Raw genomic sequence first — 19,531 nt, forward strand, 5'->3', positions numbered from 1 at the left:
AAGACATGCTTTCCACAAAATTCTGTTGATGAACATTAGTAAGTGATCTGATGTTTAGGCCACAATTGATACTGAGTTCAGTTCCCAGTATTTGTTTGAATCTATGTACCAGTGAGTTTTAGAAGTGCCATAACATTGGCCTATCACATTTATTTTTCACGCATCCTTTAACACAAAATAAATTTTACATCTGAACATGATCTTTTAAGACTCTAGATTTCGTATTATTAGGAATTATTGATTTTAAATTGAGAATGCTTAACAACTGCTGTGGTTAGCATTATACTGATTATAATACCCTATCATATGATATCATACTGGTTTGTATATAAACTTAGGCCATATACGTATGGGTAACTTTTAAATGTACCTGTATTTTCTTCACAGCTAAAAAATTTTAAAGCTCTACTAAAAATTTGCTTTATCCCTGCCATATTTCTTCTGCTTATTCTCAACTTCGCTAGATACTAATATTTCTAAAAAAATTTTAGGTTCACTAATTGTGTCACTGTTTTTTAAGTTAAAAGAGAGGAAGAATGTACAATTTTTTATTTGTTCTCTATTGTATTTTGTTTATAATTTCTGCCTTCAGCATTGAATAGTGGTTAGCTTCTTCCCTTGCTAACAGACTGCAGAATCACAGCTTTTTGGCCATTGAGACTTCTATTGTATGTTCTGTTTTCATTCACTTTCTTCCTCCTAATTTCTTCCAATTCTCTTTCAGAAATCAAGTCTTCTGGAACACTAACTTTGTATTTAAATATGATACTAATTGGTACTGCCCTATTGTTAACTAAATTTCATGTAGCCTTATCAACAGCCCTCCCAAAGGAATCACTAACTTCCAATGTGGTGATTAAATCATCTTCATCAAAATGGATTTGCTGTTTGATTTTTTATTTTATTAAGTTAAAAATAATCTATAGTTTATAGAAACTAATGACATTTTAATATTGACTACATAACACATATGAACTGGATTCTCTATTCATAACATTTTTTCTTATTCCCACACTGCTCTTAGTTAGGAAGTTAAAGAGGAATCCATTAACTGAAATTTGGTGGCCCACGATAAACCTCTTCTGTGTTCACTGCAACAACTACACATATACAAATGCATTTGTTAAGCCACAGTTAGTAGCTTGCAGTGACATGTAAACATCTGGGCAACAAAACCAGGAGAACAGAGAGAACTGTACCTGGCAGTTCATCATGGAAAATTCTAGTTTAAAATTGTATTCATGCCAGGATCACTGGACAATAGATATTTTTCAGCTACCTGGGGAAAATTATTTTACTCTTCCCAAACTCACTCATTTATTAGCATTTTTGATCTTAGAAAACTGAATGTTTTCAATTTATGTCTTGTAAAGATACATACTTTTCTCCAGAATATTCAACATTATCTATGAAATCTGTTTTTTCTCTTAATAAGTTCTCCTCAGTAGCACTCAACTTTATGTAAAGAAAAATTCAGGCCCAAAGACAGAAATAAATCATCAGAAAGGAAAAGGGATAAAACAAAAGCAATAAAACCATAATACTAGCTTAACAGTGGACTCTGAGGGTAACTACTGGCAGAACAAGAAGGGGCAAGTCTTGTACATGCTCCATACTATTAGAGTCTAAAGTTGGATGGGTTTATTTTATTTTATTTTTAATGTTAGTTCAAATTGAAAGGTTAATAATTCAGTTTGTTGTATTTTGCAGCATTTATATCTGGCAATAGGAGGAGAAAATACTGATATTCTGTACACATTAAATAGAAAAAGCTTTTACACTGCAGATACTGATGCTGGTTTTGCATTTTTCTTGTTCTTTTAGAAACTAAACAGAAGGAAAAGGTGTCACCTGTCATTTGAATTGATAACAGACTGGTGTAACAATGAAAAAGAATTCACACAATAGGCATTCCAACTGATCAGCTTTTCCTGTGTATATGACTAGCGTAGTACTGGGTTTGCAGCCAATTGGATATTTGCAAAGACATCACAAAACAAGCAGGTTTACAACACCCCATTGCTTAGAATCAACTTGGAGTTAATGTGCAGATACAAACTGGCCCCAGAACTCCAACCACTGTGAGACTCATCAGTTGATTCCCAAACAGTGCACAGCTGCATCAGCTTTGCCTGTTTTGAATTGCAGAAAGCTGTGTGCTAATTTTATTAAGCATCTCTCTCTTTGTACTAGTGTTACTCCCTTTTTCTCTTTCTTAAGGTATTTGCCGGAGCCCCTGGTGGTCTAGTGGTAAGGGCGCGGTGCTGTCACCGCTGAGGCCCGGGTTCGATTCCCGGTCAGGGCCACTCCCGGGCAGGTGGGGCTCGTCAGCCCTTAAAGGCAACCCACCTACGTCCTAAGGACCTCGCTGCCACCGTCCAAGCTCGCTTGGCCCTGGCAGATGAACCTTAGGATTAAAGGATGGGCTCAGTTCCGCGCACACTGTGTCTCACCTAAAAAATCCAATGCGCAGGCTGGAAGGTGGAGAGACCTTCCCCGGATCTTTGCTCGCGAAGACTGGCCATTATTATTATATTATTATAAGGTATTTGCCTAACTCTGGGCCTTTAAGCATCCAGTGATGATCCTTCAGGAATTCTCTGTAACATTTCATAAATTGTTTTTCATTCCTGAATAACTTGAATAACTTGAATAAATCCAGCTATCTACTAGTCCATCTACACAAGCATTAGGATTTAGATGCAGTCATAGTAGGCCCTGTAAAAGCAGAACTAAGCTGACTCATAGGTTTCTCCACTTCTGTGGAGGTTTAGATATGCTGAGAGATGGATATTAGTGTAAGGTGGGCATTTTGTTCACTTAATATTATGAAGGAATATATAAATCTGTTGTTTGGGTATTTCAGCTTTCTCCAGCTCTCTCTTAATACCCAAATTCATTTGGGTATTTCGACTCTCTTCACAGTGGAGTATTGTGGTAAAAAAACAGACTGTGTTTAATTAATTCAAAAGATGATAACCAAGGGATGTCTTCCCAGCATCATTCCAGTAAGAAAGAAATCACATATCTATTAGACATAAATCTTTGTATTTCATAAAATAATTTCTGGCAGTATCCCAGAGACTAACAGAATTATTCTCATTCATTTTATATCAATGATCATTCCTTTAAGATCAACTTTCTGGTATTTTCTCTGCAATCTTTGTTGTCACATTATGTTGCTGAAAGATTAAAGGTTTATTCCTCTTCTTCTCACCTCAGTGACTACTGCACCTGTGCTGATTTTGGCTGGAATATGCTTTCTTCGCTATAACTACTACAGAGCTGTGCTTCTGGAGTTGTCCTTCGGTGTTGTAATTCAGGGATGTTTTCTTTATTTCTGAGTAGTGCTTGCACAGTTTCAAGGCCTTTACTTGTCCTCTCCCCACCCCACCAAGTAGGTTTTGGGTGCATAAGAAGCTGGGAGAGGTCAGAGCTGGAACAGCTGAGTCTAAGTGACCGAAGGTATATCCCATCCCATATGTCATCATGATCAACGTGTAGAGCAAGGGGATGAAGAAGGAAAAGGGGGAACATTTGGAGTGATGACATTGTCTTCCCAAGTCACCGGAGCCCAGCTGTCCTGGGGATGGCTGAGCACCTGCCTGCCCATAGGAAGTGGTGAATTAATTCCTTATTTGGCTTTGTGCACTCAGCTGTTGCTTTATCTGTTAAACTGTCTGTATCTCAACCCAGGGGTTCTCTCAGTTTTACTCTTCTTATTCTTTCTGCCATCCCACCGGGGGAAGTGAATAAGTGGAAGTGTGGGACTCAGTTAACAGCTGGGGCTAAACCATGACTCAATCTCAACTGGTTTACTCTAGTTTAAAATTGAAATGATGGGCCAAATTATTCACAGTATTGCATAAAAAAAAATGCTACCAGAATTATAATTAATTAAATACAATGTATATTCTAAGAGAGTTTAACCTGAAAGTCTCATAATTACTTCAAAGAAATATAGTCCTTAGTCAATTCCTTCTCTGCCATGTCTTCTCAGTCATCAAATTCTGTTTGTATTTTCTTGGAGGTAGGGAAGGATTACAGATCACTCTCCTTTTCTGCAGTTTGACACAATAGGTCCTTTAGGTTCTACTGGAGTGCAAATAACTACTACATTCTTAGTGTGTTTAAATGTCACAGAGATGTATTTAATCTAACCAGGTGCACAGTCAGATGAAAGGAAGATTAATTAGAGAACTCTAGCCTCTGAATAACTGACTGGATTTTTCACCTCAATTAAAATTATTAACAAGCTCTAATACACCTCCTGGTTTCATCAGAGGATGTTTACTGACATACAGGTGTACCTACTGTTGCCCACATTAAATAGAACTTCTCTGTACTGCTTAGAAATGGATAAAGGTTGAATTTACTGAACAAAGAAAAGTGGGTTCCTCTGGCAGAAATTCCAAGGATCTGCCTAGAGCTCAGAAAGCAATAAGATTCAACAACCCAATGCAGTGCTTCCAGTCCAGTGAACTACATAATCCTAAAGCTACATAAAGTACAGTTCAGGTGACTCCAGCACAACGAACAAAATAATCCACTCTAGTCTTCATGTGATTTCAGACCAATGAACAACATAATCCCAATTTTGATTGGAAGCTATGGACAAAGAGAAATAGTTTTAAGAGTAATCAGCATGTAAATGTGCTTTATATAGACAGAATGGGAATTTGTACTACAAGACATTAATAAATTAATGTTTTAACACTCAGAAGTTCTGTGGACTTCCATTAGCTCAAAAACAAGAAAGTAATGGTTTCATTAACTATAACATATAAATTTGTCTGTTCCAACTGACCATGGGTGATTACCAGCCTGGGATGACTGGCTTGTCACTTCCAAGTATGCTCATTAAACATTTTTTCTTATCATCCAGATGCTCCAGATTGGATAAGAAATTTAAAAAATAATGACAGACACATGAAAGATATTTACAGTTCATTCAGTCTGATTCCTTTGTTACTCTCTAAATTTTTATTTTAAATTAAAAATTAAAGATGTCAAAAATAATTATTGGAAATTTCCATTTTTGAGTACTTTGAGGGAGTGCTAAGGAGATTTGCCTATGAAAAACAGAATACTATAGAGGTCATATCTGGAGAAAAGAAAAAAGAACATTGATATTTGAGCAAGGTTATTTGGTCCTGTATTAGCAGATGGGCCAAGATGACCTTCAAAGGTCACTCACCCCTAAGCAGGCTAAAAGAATGAATATGAGTAAATTCACTTCTATTCAATTGAGAGAAAATGTGTCGAATAAATGAAAGAGTTAACAGCTGCAAACAGATTTCTTCTGAAGTCACTGAAGTCAAAAAATAAACTCAGAGGTCTGTGTTTCTATTACTTCTTTTCTGTATCTCATTTTATGTTTACAGTGCCTGTATCGTTTTTAGGATGATTCTTCCTTTTCTTCTGAAGATTCCATTAGAGTCTCCCTAAGATTTTTCCCAGTAAACATTGCTGTATATGGTATAAAATCTTATTTGTGCTCATGCTAAAATTGGGATTTTTCAAACAACATTAAACCCCTCAAAATTACATTTCAAAATGAAATAGTACACTAATAGAAATCTTTTGTTATAATATGTTAATCAAATAAAATGTCTGATCACCAGGTATACTTTTTTTGTTCAAATCTCCACTTTAAAATAGAAACATTTAATTCTAGCTGAGGGAGCTCCCGAAACAATGAGAGCTCTCCTGTGTCTCAGCTTTCTGCTTATTCCCCAAAACTTTGATAATTAAAATTTTCTATATTAAAAAAAAATAATTAAAACCTGTATCAAGATACCAGGTATTCTCCTAAGGTGAAAATCATTTTCTGATCTGTTTGAATTGATAAATATTACTCAAAATGTGTTCTTATCCTAAAAATATATCTTTATCAAACATATTAATTGTGAACACACTTGAACTGTAAATGTTTTAATGGTTTGCAGAGCTGCAGCTGTGGCAGGGACCATCTTAGATAGGGATGTTAATTTGATATAAGTAAGAATGTGTTCCTGTCTGTTCAAAATACTAACAGTATACAGCTCAAAATTAGCTCCAGTTAACCATCAATTATTATAAGATTATGAAATTAAAAATGCCATGGAAGAGCAAAATGCTGCCATAGTGTTATCCAGATTATTTTATTCATTTCTAGCTGTGTGGCTCTGAACCACTTTAACTGGCACCCAGAAATCTACTCATTCACCCATGTACTTGACTGTTAGTAAATGGAGAGTGAAAACAGCCATCCAACGTCTTCAAAACAAGGGTGTTTGGTGGACAGATTGTCTGGCCACTGCAGCATGATCCCCATCCAACTCTGAAAATGTTTGCAAGGAATAATATAACTGCCAAAGGTGTTTAAGAGCAGTCAGCTAGTTTAAACTGCTACAGAATTCAGTTTCCTGGCAAATGCTCTAACAAGCTTTGCTACAAAATGTCAACATTTGGATTCACAGACTCCCAAGATACCTGTTAGTTGCAGCTCTGCTGAAGCTCTGAAGGTTTAACTATCTGAACAATGAAAAATTAGTTATAGCTGGAAATACAACAGCATTGAATCCTAACTTCTCTTGAAAAATATGTGCCAAGAACAGACAAGAATTCTTCTGAGCTGAAACAAACATACTAGAACTAAAATGATTTCTGTGCTTTGGTAGAGTTCTTTTCTCCCAAGACACATATTATTTCATGAGTTATGAAATGTAAACTTTATCCAGTGAACTGGCTCATCATGTCATGGTGTTCAAATAAGAACACTCCAGATTCTTCTGCTTTGGTTATGAGAGAATCCATTGTAGAGGTGTGTTAGAAGTAAAGAGATGTGCGTGGTCGGTCCCCTATAAATTTGCTAAATAATAATTTAATGATATTTTCTGAAATGTCTACTCGTTGCAGAAGCTTGAAACTAATTTTCTTAAATTGCAAAAGAACAGAATTTTTGCAATTCTATTGATACATTTATGTTTATAAAGCCTTTGGCCTAACCCATAGCACTAGACTACAGTTCTAATAAGCAGTATTGAACTTGTCAACTTGAGAAGACAAAAATATCTTAGGAATCAAGAATTTAAGTCTCTTGGGCTATCAGTGGAAATCTTTGAAGACCCTGATCTTCAGAAGTATTCAGGTGTGTCAGTATCCTGGCTGTATTGTGTTTGAGCACCTATACTCTTTTAAAATAAAAAGTTCGCAAAGTAGCTCTGCGTATCACAGTGCTGGGATAACCCAAACCAGGCACACATTCCTCTTGTGTTGTGCATGGCACAGACTAAGCAGTTGGAGCATTCAGTCACATTGTGCCAAACAGATGTCCATAAACACTGTGGTAGGAAAAGAAATGGCCTAGGCCATGTATAGCAGAGCACTTTGGGAAATCCAGATCTTGGGCTGTTTATCATCTGAGCTGCCTGCCTAAACAGCAGGGCAGGGAAGCAGATGTTGCTCAAAGATTTTTTACAAAATGGGGCTTTGGAACTGGTTGAATAACATGACAGAACACAAACACACACACAGAGGAAAAACTAGCTAGATCTATTTCTTTCTGTTGGTTTCTTGCTCTGGCATTCTTTCCCTGTCTCCCTGGTGCCTTGCTGGAAGCCATTTGTTCTGACAGGTCCCAGACATGAAAGTTCTGAGCCCCTTCCTGAACACTGAAATGCAACAATACATTTCAGTACATGGTGGCAGTATGCAGACAAGTTGGGAAATATACAGATGTGAATGAATCTCAGGAACCTTTACAGTTTCAACAAATTAGATCAGATGTTTCACCTTCAGTCTGAAAGCACACTTTAACTGCAAATTGGTAGAAGTTATGTCTTAGTTTCCTCTTTTTCCTTTTTTTTTTTTTTTTTTATTTTACTCTGATTAATAAAGTTTGTCTGGAAATTCAGTGCCATTTAGCACCTACACACCTTCCATTCTCAAAAATCTCAATCTGGACATAAATAAGTTTTGCTTAAACTCCTCATTTATTTTTATGTTCCTGACTTCAAAGCCTCAAATTCATGTCATGTTGATTTCTAAGAACAGCATATGTATTTTAAAATTAAATTAATAATATCATGCAGTCATGTTTCTCAATATCTATATAATCCTATCAATGCTATCCTGTTTGATTTCAATATAACTCAATGGCAGAAGCCAGTTTTCAGGAAGCATTGATGGTCAAGAAATATGAAGAAAAAAAAAGGAAAGAAAACAGAATTCAGGACTAAACATAATTCCATGGATCATAAAAGAAAAGAATTTCTTCTACATTAAATCTGGCAGTTGTACATTTCTAAAAAAATTAAGTATGCACTTAGTCCTATTAGGGTAATAATAACTTAATAAATAAAAAGTCTCTGAACTGGACTGACTAAATATCTTATTGTCCCAAAGTGCAATGAAAAATATATTTTCAATAGTTATACAGTAAAAAAGGCATAATCTAAAATTATAATGTTTTTTGTTCCCAAGGATCATTTTCAAAACTGATACTGGTACTTGTCCTTCTGCAGTATATGTCAAGTGCCAGAAGTCCATCATCACAATATTCTTGCAAAGGATTTTTAAGGTCTTTTAAGCATTTTGATTTTCCATCACTGAGCCAAGACATTGCTGCTGAAGCTGTTTCCTGCAGCAATGTAGGTATTTCCTTACAGTATGGAAGACTGCTAGGGAGTTTAAGACACTCAACAAAGAACACCCAGGCTCTCCTCTGGAGCATTAAGAAGTTACTGCTCAAACTGCTATACAATCATCAGCTGGTACTTAATAATGAGAAAAAGGAACCACAGAACAAAACAGTACAATTTTGTAGTGATCAATATATGTGTATATAAAACCATATATAATATTAAGCCAATTCATTCAAGCAGAGAAAAAGTTTTCCTGGGACAGAATTTTGATGGTTTGTATTTTAATTATATAGATCCCCTGAAACCTGATTAGTCTTCAGTGTATTTTTGGACCTTTTTGGGAAATAAGAGTTTTAACATGCAATATATTTATTAGTATATTTTTATGAACATGTCATTAAGTCATGACTTGAGTTATTAATAAGATGATATATGAAAATACGCAACATAAAAAAATCCCATTCTCAAGAGTTCCACATAACATTAGTTTAGAAATAGTAATTTTTATCCTATTCCATAGCTATTTGGTCCTGCCTGCACGCTTAACTGCAAAGTGTATGTAACAATAACCTACTTGTAAAAACAGTGAGAAAAAGAATCTGAGACCTTTTTCGTATAGATAAATCACGTCCTGTATAATTACTTTGTCTGTCAAACTTCTATGATATTTCAAGTACTCAATTCAGAAAACAGTAGAAGAACTTGGACACTTCCTAATGAAGCAGTTTTTCATTGGAAAATGTTAATAAGATACTAGGTTTTCCTACAGTGGTTAATATAGCTTATAGAAAATTTCTAGGGAATTTCCGAACAAAGCACTTAAAATTGTGAATATAAAGAATAGTAGCATGCATTTTGTAATTTTCATATCAAAATACTTTGAAAAGGATGGCACAATTTTTATTCCACTCTTCTCCATTTTTCTAAAGAAAAATCAGATTTATTTTTCATTTACTCTACATTTGGTTTGGTGCTAATAAGCAACAAAAGTAAAAAATTTTAAGAACTAGGAAATCTCTTGCAGATCGTGAATTCTGATATTTGTCTACTTCAAAAAATATCATGTGTATCCATGATCTACTTCTAATATATTCAATTTAAAGTGCTGTTGATTGACTTACTCCAAGCCTGAAAGTATCCACAGTGAGACGTAGCTCAGGATTGAGACTTTATTCATTTTTCTGCAGAAACAGAATACAGAAGAAAGTAGAGTACTTACAAGCAAGTGGGTTTTCTTTTTTTTGCTTGCTTTATATTTCATATGGGAAGGAAAGCTGGCTGGACAGAGCAACAGAAAGAAGGAAATTATTTGTCTCAATGGTTTAGCTGATTAACTCCTCTCTACCTAAAACAGTAGGACTATTATTTTGATGGGACAGCAGAGTGCCAGCACAAGCCATAAACATTGTAAAATTACTAATCACAAACAATCCTCTTATACAACATTATGTCTCTAAAAGGTTAGTATAGAGGTATTATTTTTCTTAGGTATATTTTGGTGATGAGTAGAGTTTTTGAAAATCTGAGGACATACAGCTCTATTTCTGGATGACCACATAGCTACCTGATAAGGATGTGTAAAGTACCAACATCAACAGAAGAATTTTAAATGAGGAAAAAACTCAGTACTAAGAAAAGAATTTTCTAAATTGTTTGGCATATTTAAAACAGCAACACCTTTAATTTACATTTTTCTAAATATGGATTTTATTCATAGGAATGACACTCTGAAATGCTGTCCTTTTATCAAGGTGTCATTTATTCACTGTAGTCATTTGTATCTCAAAGCCAGTGCAATCCATATGTGACCTCTTCTGTCACTCTGAAGAGTTTCCTGCTCCTAACATATCTAAACAACCACAGCAACTTCTGAACAATGTCAGAAAAGATGACAAGTGGGCCTTGTCAGGACAACAGAGATGATGTACTGTAAAGCACATGATTGAAACTAGTCTAGAATGACAAAAACACAACAATACACTTCCTACTGGTTCAAGAGCTGATTTATTATTTAAAATCTAGAGCTTTGTATGTCCAGTACATTTTCTGAGGGGGCACATTACCTATATATCCCACAGAGTGTACACCATGTGCCAAAAAACAAGTGCTGTAAATGGGTTCCAACTCCACTGATGTCCTCAGAAGTGTGATGATTTGCATCGAGGCCTGCCCACCTATCACAGCTGAAGTGCATAAACATCCATTTTCTAGAGTATATTTGCTGTCATTTCTGCAGTGGGAGCCCACTTAAGCCCAAGAGATCCTTATGACAGCATTGAATTAGACCTTGGCTTTTTTGTAAACTATGGCCACGGGCATACTGAAAAAGTGCCTCACAAGGAATTGGTTTTGCATAGTGTTTACTTTATGTTGCTTCCTAAACTAATAAACCTGCCTCCTTCTCATAAAAAGAAAAAATAAGCTTATCTAGATTTTGTATTCTTTTCCTCTGTTCAGCCATTTCCAAAGAACATAGGATCATTAGTCTGACTTTCTGTGTATGTTGTTCATTTAATTACACTTTCCTTATATCATCTGCTGTAATTCTAAGACACTCAGTGTTTACTACACATACATCAAGAAATCAGACTATCAGAAAAACAGCCTTATGTTTCCAACCTATTTAATACATACAGCAATGGTCTTCCTGGAAAAATACAGTAAAAGGAGTAAGAAGACTTGGGATCTACTCCCAGACATTCCATAAAATTGCCTTCTTACCTTAGGCAAGTCATTCACTTCATTGTACATCCCTTACTGGTTTGAAAATGTAGCAATAATGTTAAGCTGCTGAATTGGAAAAACATTGTGAACAAGAGTATTCTATAAACAAAGCTCAAATAAATACCACATGTTTATGTTAATTGCATCAAAAATATTTTAAAGCAGTCTAAAATCATCTGTATGAGCAAATGCTTCACAAAATACCTAAAGGACTCACAGTGGGTTTTTTCATTATGACCTTACTTAGAAATGCAGAGTTATATTGCTGACTCACTTGTCAGGCAGAACAAATGGGCCCTATTAGTTCCAACTCAGGAATATAAAAGGAATATATAAAAAAATCTTGTCACAATTGAAAAAAAAAAAGCAACACCAGATATTTCAGGGTTTTTTTCTGCTATGCACTGGATGAGTAGAGAGGGAAAGACATATCCAGCTACTCCAACCCAATTACAATTTAAATCAATAATGAAAAATCTAATCAAATCAAGTCTTGCTGCATATTCTGAGATCTTTAGCAAAAAAGTGGCCTTCTAGGTTCATATATACACGTGAGTGTGATGGTTTATATCTATATATACACATACAGGGGTATCATTAAAAGGGGGTCAAAAACAACCACCCCTAATACCAACAGAAGAACCTTGACAAAATTGCAAACAAACAAAAAAACAAAACCCTGAAAAAAATAAAAATAAAAATAAAAAACCCCACAACTCTACCTTCTAATTCTAGGAAGCTGAGAAGAGTTGAAGAATGCTCACTTATGCTTTTCAAGACCAAACTAGTAAGTTTTAGTATTAGCAAATGGCAATGGTCCTTCCAGCAGAGGCAGATTTTGCTCAGACTCGGTTAACACTGTTTACTATTCTGCTATAATATTCATTCTGTCATTCATAAAAGCATATCTGCAAAGCAGCTCACTCTGCTTCCATATTAACCATGATAACCAGTAATCACATGAATGTTCACACTGACTTCATCTGATAAACCTCAGAATTACTAGGCATAAAAGGTATGATAATGAAAAAAACAAAAGAGTGAGAATTCACTGATGGATGTGTTAAGATTATTAGATAAATATGAAATGTTATTTCAGTTGTGTTTCATTTTTCCCTAAAGATCTAGAAAGTAAATATTAACAAAGTGTTTTAAACACCTGTTCTATTCCATTTCCTTTATTCTCTTAGTATGATTCAACCATTGTACACACCAGCTTTAGCAGCCACAAAAAGTAATTTTTGGCTTCAGATTATGTGATAAATTTCTCATCAGAAAATTACATGCCAGTCTAATTTCATGGCTGTATTATCCTTCTGTCTAAAAACGTAATGAAGTAATTAAATTCTGAATTAACTGCAATCAGAATAAGCCCCAGACACTAGCTTCTAATCTGGACAAACATGTCTTGACAGAAAATAGAATTAATGTGTGTCTCATGTTTTGGAGAAGTTTACCTAAAGAGGACCCCTTACTGTGGCCTTGTTTCTACTACAGATGTTATTTGCTATTACAGTGTTTCTCTTTTGATGATGCTAATGCACTTTCATAAGGTGCATATACTAGCCTTGACACACTAAAGGGATGTCAATTGTCAGCCTAGAAACACAACTATATTATCAAGACAAAAGGATCTAGTGGTTCCTTTTTTTTCTTAGTTTGCATAAAATTGAATGCTTCATGACATAAAATGTTCTGCAGTCCTTTTGCAACTATTAAGATGATTGCAGAGTAGGAATGTGCAAAGCTAACATGACTTTCCTGTAACAGCAGTAGAGGGGGGGAGTAAATTAGGAGGATATGCCCAAAGCATGCCTGGACAAGAGAAAACAAAGAGATGAAAGCTCAGGATGTGAAGGCACATATGCCTTCCTTATTGTTTCCCTGTGTAATTTCTAAAGGAGGCTGCACACCGCGTAGGTGGCACCTCCATCCCAAATGACAGCATGAAACAGTGTATACAAAATCATAACCACAGAGCTAAAGAGTACCTTGCATTACTGAAAAGACCTGACTGGTAGGTCTGCATGTGAGCACCTGCTAGAGATGATTTGCACCTCCCAGGCCCCTTAGTCTGTCTTACTTCCCTGACAATTAATAGCTTTCACTCTTGAGGATAATGTATACGTCCTGTGGCTCTTGCCAGCAGGATGTCTCATTTCTGCCTTCCAGCTACATTTAAATGTTAATGACTAATTCTATAGCTAATACATGCAGTTGATTTTATCTTAATGTCTACCAGTTTAAAATGTCACTGCTTAGACTTGTCTGAGATGAATTTTTCTAAACCATCTCTTGTTAATTATCTTTTATCATTTATAGTTGGTATCGGATGGCCTGTGTTGTTGACTGGGCTGCTAATGGGCAGTTCACCTTTCTGCCTTTGAGATGGGGAAGTGGAACAGCCAAGCCTTCAAAAGAAACCATAACCTGGTCTTTCCTGATGTGAAAAGGAAGAATTTGGAAGGATACAACAAAAAGAAGCAAATAAACCCTTGCCTCCAATGCTGTTAAGTTTTAGCTGAATCTAGTCTTTAGCTGAGGAACATTTACATAATGGACTTGTTGTTGGTTCCTAAAGCCCATTAGCAGTCTTTTTTTTTTTTTTTTTTTTTTTTTTAAGAAAATGGTGACCTACAGTTGTTAATTTCAAGTAAAGAGAATAAACAATAGTTACCACCATGTTGGACCATTCAGATGGCTTGAACAAGTCTTTTATCCAGATTATGTTTCTAGAAGTCTCTAAGCTTCCAGTTATCTCCAGAACATGGGCTGAGGTAGCCTCTGCTTTTTACACTTTGAAGAATGGGCAATCTTGACCTCAAGAGTGGCTTCAGATTTGCATTTGTCAGAAACAGTGTAGAGAAATCTCAGCATCAGATGTACATATAGTAATACTGAAAATCAAGACAGGCTACTGGAAAAACATTTGAGTCTGGAGTGAGCAAGGATGGCACAAACATTTTAAATAGTTAGACAGAAAATACTGCTTTGGAAAGAGTTATAACAACACCCTATTGTCCTCACTGAGTACACCAATATCATTGCAAATAGGATCCTCTGTGCCTTGTTACTGTGTCTGAAAATTGTAATGATAGCACTTCAACACATCACAGAGGAATTGTACAGTGCTCAGATGTCATGGGTGCTATGAGCCATATATATGTTTAAGAGATTGTCTGTAGAAAGGTATTCATACAAATTAAACCCCCATAAAGACATTTTTGGAGTGGAATATTACATTCTGATTAAAATGCTGATCTCTAAACAATATTAACTCTTGCTAGAATCCTTCTAGAATTCAGTAAGGTTTCTTAAATTTTCTTTGCTTCAATTCATTTTCAAAACTAACCAGAAATTAACTATTTCAGTGCAAATAGACATTTTCTGTGACAGGCTGACAAGCCTCAAGATCAACCTATTTATATTCCAGAAATATTTTCAAGAGCAAAAGTAGCTGGCTGCCAGGTTTGAAACAGAGGGCTTGAGTATATGTTCTCAGATAGCTGTGAATTTTCGACAACTGGTGGAAAACCACATCTTGTTAAATAATTTCTGTTTATGTTAGAAAGCTATGCTACCGTCACTTATATACCTGGCACAGTTGTTTTAAAATGCAGCTGAGGCCTAGTTATAAATCAGAACTGATTGATGGTATTGCTATGTTCTCTATGTCATAGTTGATCATAAATTACTATATTATGAAAATCTAATCTTTTCTTCCAAAAGATGAGTTGCTAAGGTTGGGATATGGTACATCAAGCCATGACACCTATTTATTTTCTGTTTCTTTTCAGTTTCTAAGATTGTATTAGAGAGAAGAGAAATTTAAGCAATTGTTGCAGCAGAAGCTGTGTGGATCTCAGGTCGTGAAAGTTTCTAATTTTTGTTTACGTGTGTAATAAGTTCCTCCAGTCTATAAAAAATTATGACCTGTAGTTTGTCGTCTCCACTGCATAACTATTCTGAAAAAGCCCAGTAGACATGTCTTTGTGATTATCATGATAAAGCAGTTAAGAAACTCCAGCCCTGGTAAAGCTCCTCTTGCTCAGGCCTTAAAAAAAAAAAAAAAGGTCGTGTCCAACTTGGAAAAATAAGCATCAACAAATGCATACAAATATTACCACACAAAAATTCATTCTCCTAATAAATATGTCCCTTTCTAAACTATTTGTATTTAGCATGTAAAATTTATGTGTGGTCTGTCCACGCTCTGTGGCTCCAAACACACACAAACACATACATACACACATCTTCACATATAATTTTGTAGGAATGGGCATGAGAGGAGAACACCTTTATTTGTAGGAATCAATCATTCCTAACACTTCATAGAAGGAAGCACGAACTGGAAGCAAATGCAGGAGGGTCAATGACAGCAGCTGCTGCCACCTAGAGAAACTCAGAAAAGTTTGTGACTGGTGAAGGGGAGATCTGCAAGGAAGTCAAGTAATTGGACATACCCCAGGTACCATAATGACTCGGTATGTTGTGCCCAGTTGGCTTGTCTACAATTACCTACATAATTTTCACAAACCTCAATGCAATTTAGTGGGTAAGGCACTACATTTTCAAAAGTCAGTATAGGACTTTCCCATTGGGAAGCGTCCTCCTCCTACTTGCTGAAAAAAATATCCTTTTCATGCAGTCATAAATGGCTGAGACAGCAAGATCTGACACAATTTCTTTTCCATGGCTAGTGTTGCTGATGAACTGTGTTTAATCATTCATAAGCAGGTTCTGCTTCTTATTTATCGGGAGCAGTTTGATTCCATAGGATTTGACAGTTTTCTGACATCCCCCAAATTCTCCCAATAATAACAGAGATAATGACAATATCATTTGGAAATGTCTCACATGCTGTATGGGAATGGAGTTACATATCTGCTGTAAGTAACAGAATAATGGAACAGCAAATTGTTTTATAGAGGGAGCTGAAATTAGATTGTGCCATGCTGCCAAAAGAGACAAAAAGAGATAGACGAATTTTGGAAGGACAAGAAATTGTTATACCCATGAGAACTGCTGGTTGCTGTTCCTTACCTCAAGGATGTACAAGCTCTTCTCATCTTGGCAAGAGGTAAAAAACCCTGATCAATTCATAAACCTCTAAAATTATATAAACAGAGAGTAAGCTTGCAACTCTTTCCACTTGTTGACTAGAGGAACCAAACTGGAATTTTCAACCTGTGTATTTGTTGATTAAATCAGCAAATGCCACTGAGTGCTAATGAGAATTCAAACCCTCAGTAGTCCTAGGTAATTCTGCTGACATGAGAAACCCCTCCTCCCCAGGTATTCCAGCAGATTTTACCTAAAGGCACACAAATGCTTTCTTTCCCAGCAGTGCAGCAAAAGGCTGGAACTGGAATGGTCTTGCAAAAATATGCAAAGCTATAGGCAATACCAGATGGGAAAAAAGACTCATGGGAGTTCTTACTTTAGTCAGCATTCTGCTTCTGACTGTAGCCAAAACTAGTTTTGTTTAAAAAGGCACCCAAAAGGCTAGGCACAGGAATGTATTTCCCAGGATGTATGAAGGAGAAGTTCTGCAGAAAATCTGATGACTTACATCAGTGTAAGAAATAATAGGATTGGGTACATTACTTCTGAGGAGTACATGAGGAATACAGAGGTACAAGAGAAGTTAGTTAAAGTTGTCATAAAGCACAGGAGAATGTACGTCAACGAATAATATCCTTGGTGTTGTTGAATGTGTTTCACACTTGCTTGTGGAAAACTGTTTTCTATGAGTTTAGAAGATCATGAATGCAGTATTACGTATCACCAATCATTATGGCTCATACTGCAGTAGATTAGAGTAAGAGATAAGGGGATGGAAAGCTCCATTTCACTTCAGTTATTCACTATTTGGTACATTTACATTACATTGCATAAAATGAAATAATATCTCTCTTATTAACATATTGCCAGGCATAATAAATCATAAATAAAATAGATTTTTAAAAATATCATATAATGCAGAACTCCAGGTTCTTAGAACAATTCTGCAAAGACTATAATGTAGGATCTGCAAAAATCTTTTTCATGTTTCATGTTAAATACACTCCTTAGTATATTTTTGTTTATGTTGTTAAAAATATATGTATTATAAATTTTTCAGGATTGTCTTCTAGTGCAAATCAGAATAGCTCTAGAAAATGCAAAGTAATGGAATTACTATTAATTCAACTCAGTACCTTCAGGGTTATCAATTAAATAAAAAGTCAAAATCTAATCTTCCACTAACACAGTACTATTTTTGTCCTCTTTTTGCTTCTTTATTAATTAAAAAGTGAATTATTCATTACATGTTACTGTGAAAATGAAGGGTGGGAATACAAATAAGTCAAAATGGGTAATGTTTTGAGATTTTAAAGAGGGATACTTTTGTGTTTAGAGATACTAAGATGTAGGCAGTAGGGGCCCTGTAACTGGTGACAATACTCTTGGCTCTTATCTGGACATCCTTCTGCAAGTAGGGATTTAGAAGAGCAGATACATCTTTTGTCTTTTAAGATTAAATTTAAAGAGTATTGAGAAGCTTTGTGAACACAATTTTAACATGTAACAAATACTTAGGGCTCTACTGCATAGGTTTTCTCTGTCTGGATAGCATTGCTGTATTATATTCAGAACAGGAGGATAAAGGACTTATAGATATTTTCATCTGTCACTCTTTACATTGCCAGATCCATAACCCAAGAAACAAATTTGTGAATTTCAAAACTGGACTAGATGACATGAACAGAAACTCAGCTGCAGGGAGTGATATCTCAAAGGGAGATAATCTCGGCGAAACTCAACAGAAGGAGAGAGAAGAATAAATGTATCTTGCAAAGCATAAGCAATACACTATATTTTGTCAGATATATATGATTCCTCATGGCATTTGGCCCTGGGAACCTAAACCATGCATGTAACCATGTAAAGATAGAAAAAAAAAATGATAGAAATTTTTGCCAAAAAGCCATTACATAATATCCTGGATCAAATTATATCAAGGGCCTCCAAATCATCTCCATTGATTTAACTAGACACCACCTTATTTTATTTCTTTGCATGAAGGATGTGCAGTCAAGACCTTGTCACACAGAGAAAACTCAACATTGATTTCAACAGAGCTATCCCAATTTATATCAGAGGATATTTTAATATTTTAAATAACAAAATTTATATTTTGTTGAAATTATTAAAATATTTTAAATAACAATCTTTTAAATAACAAAATGATCCAAATTGGCTAACAGATGATAAATATTCTTGATTTCATTCCATTATCTCCACTTAAGGCTTAAATTACTTACGAAAATATGTTTTGTTCTGCATCATTGTCTTTGCAAGAAAGAGTTTTCCACATGTGATCATTGGATCCCATCCAGCTCATATCAAAGATTACAGGAGGCCACTCTTCCCTAGCACTGACTCTTCAAAGCCTGTATTATAAGATAAGGGCTGAAGCACAGAAGAAGGGTATTGTAGGACAATTTTGCTCTCTCTCCATTATTACTGTAGGAGTGAAAATGACTAATGGATTATCTGAAAACGCCAAAGAAGTTAAAACAGAATTCACTCCGGTTACTGAAACTGGAATTTGGCTAGAAAATTATGGTTAATTTTCTTAACTGTGGTGAAAAGCAGAGGATTTTTAATGATCATAGGATACCTCTGACCATAGTTCTTCTCTTCTACTTCCTGCCACAGTGAGTCCTTACCGCGTAACAGTGGTATGGGTGCCACTTTCCTACTGTGCCACATGATTTCATTAATCATTGCACAGCTCTTTCACACACAAACCTTCTGACTCTATAGCTAGATGGATAATTAGTTGTGTCAGACATACTGACCTAGATGATTGCAACTGTCAAGAACAAAGCACACACCCCTGCTGGTCTGTAGCTGCTTCATCCTATACATCAGACCCAGAAATCTGCTGAGACAATTCCTACATGAAAAGGAGCACTTTTGTCAAATATTACAAGATAGACTTGTAATCTTCTTTGGACATGGCCTCAGGGGGCCAGCTAATCCAAGCTATTGTGATCAGCAGGAAGCTGTTGGAAAGACTTTCAAGGCTTCATGGAGGCTGTTTTCCTTTATATGTAGCTTCCTGTGTCTTTCAGATTGTAAGAGAGGCTGTCAGATATGACTTCTGATGGAGTCAGGAGTCTGCTAAGAAG

Source organism: Myiozetetes cayanensis, unplaced genomic scaffold (assembly GCF_022539395.1).
Source record: "Myiozetetes cayanensis isolate MyiCay16 unplaced genomic scaffold, myiCay2020 scf9, whole genome shotgun sequence".
Taxonomy (NCBI): Eukaryota; Metazoa; Chordata; class Aves; order Passeriformes; family Tyrannidae; genus Myiozetetes; species Myiozetetes cayanensis.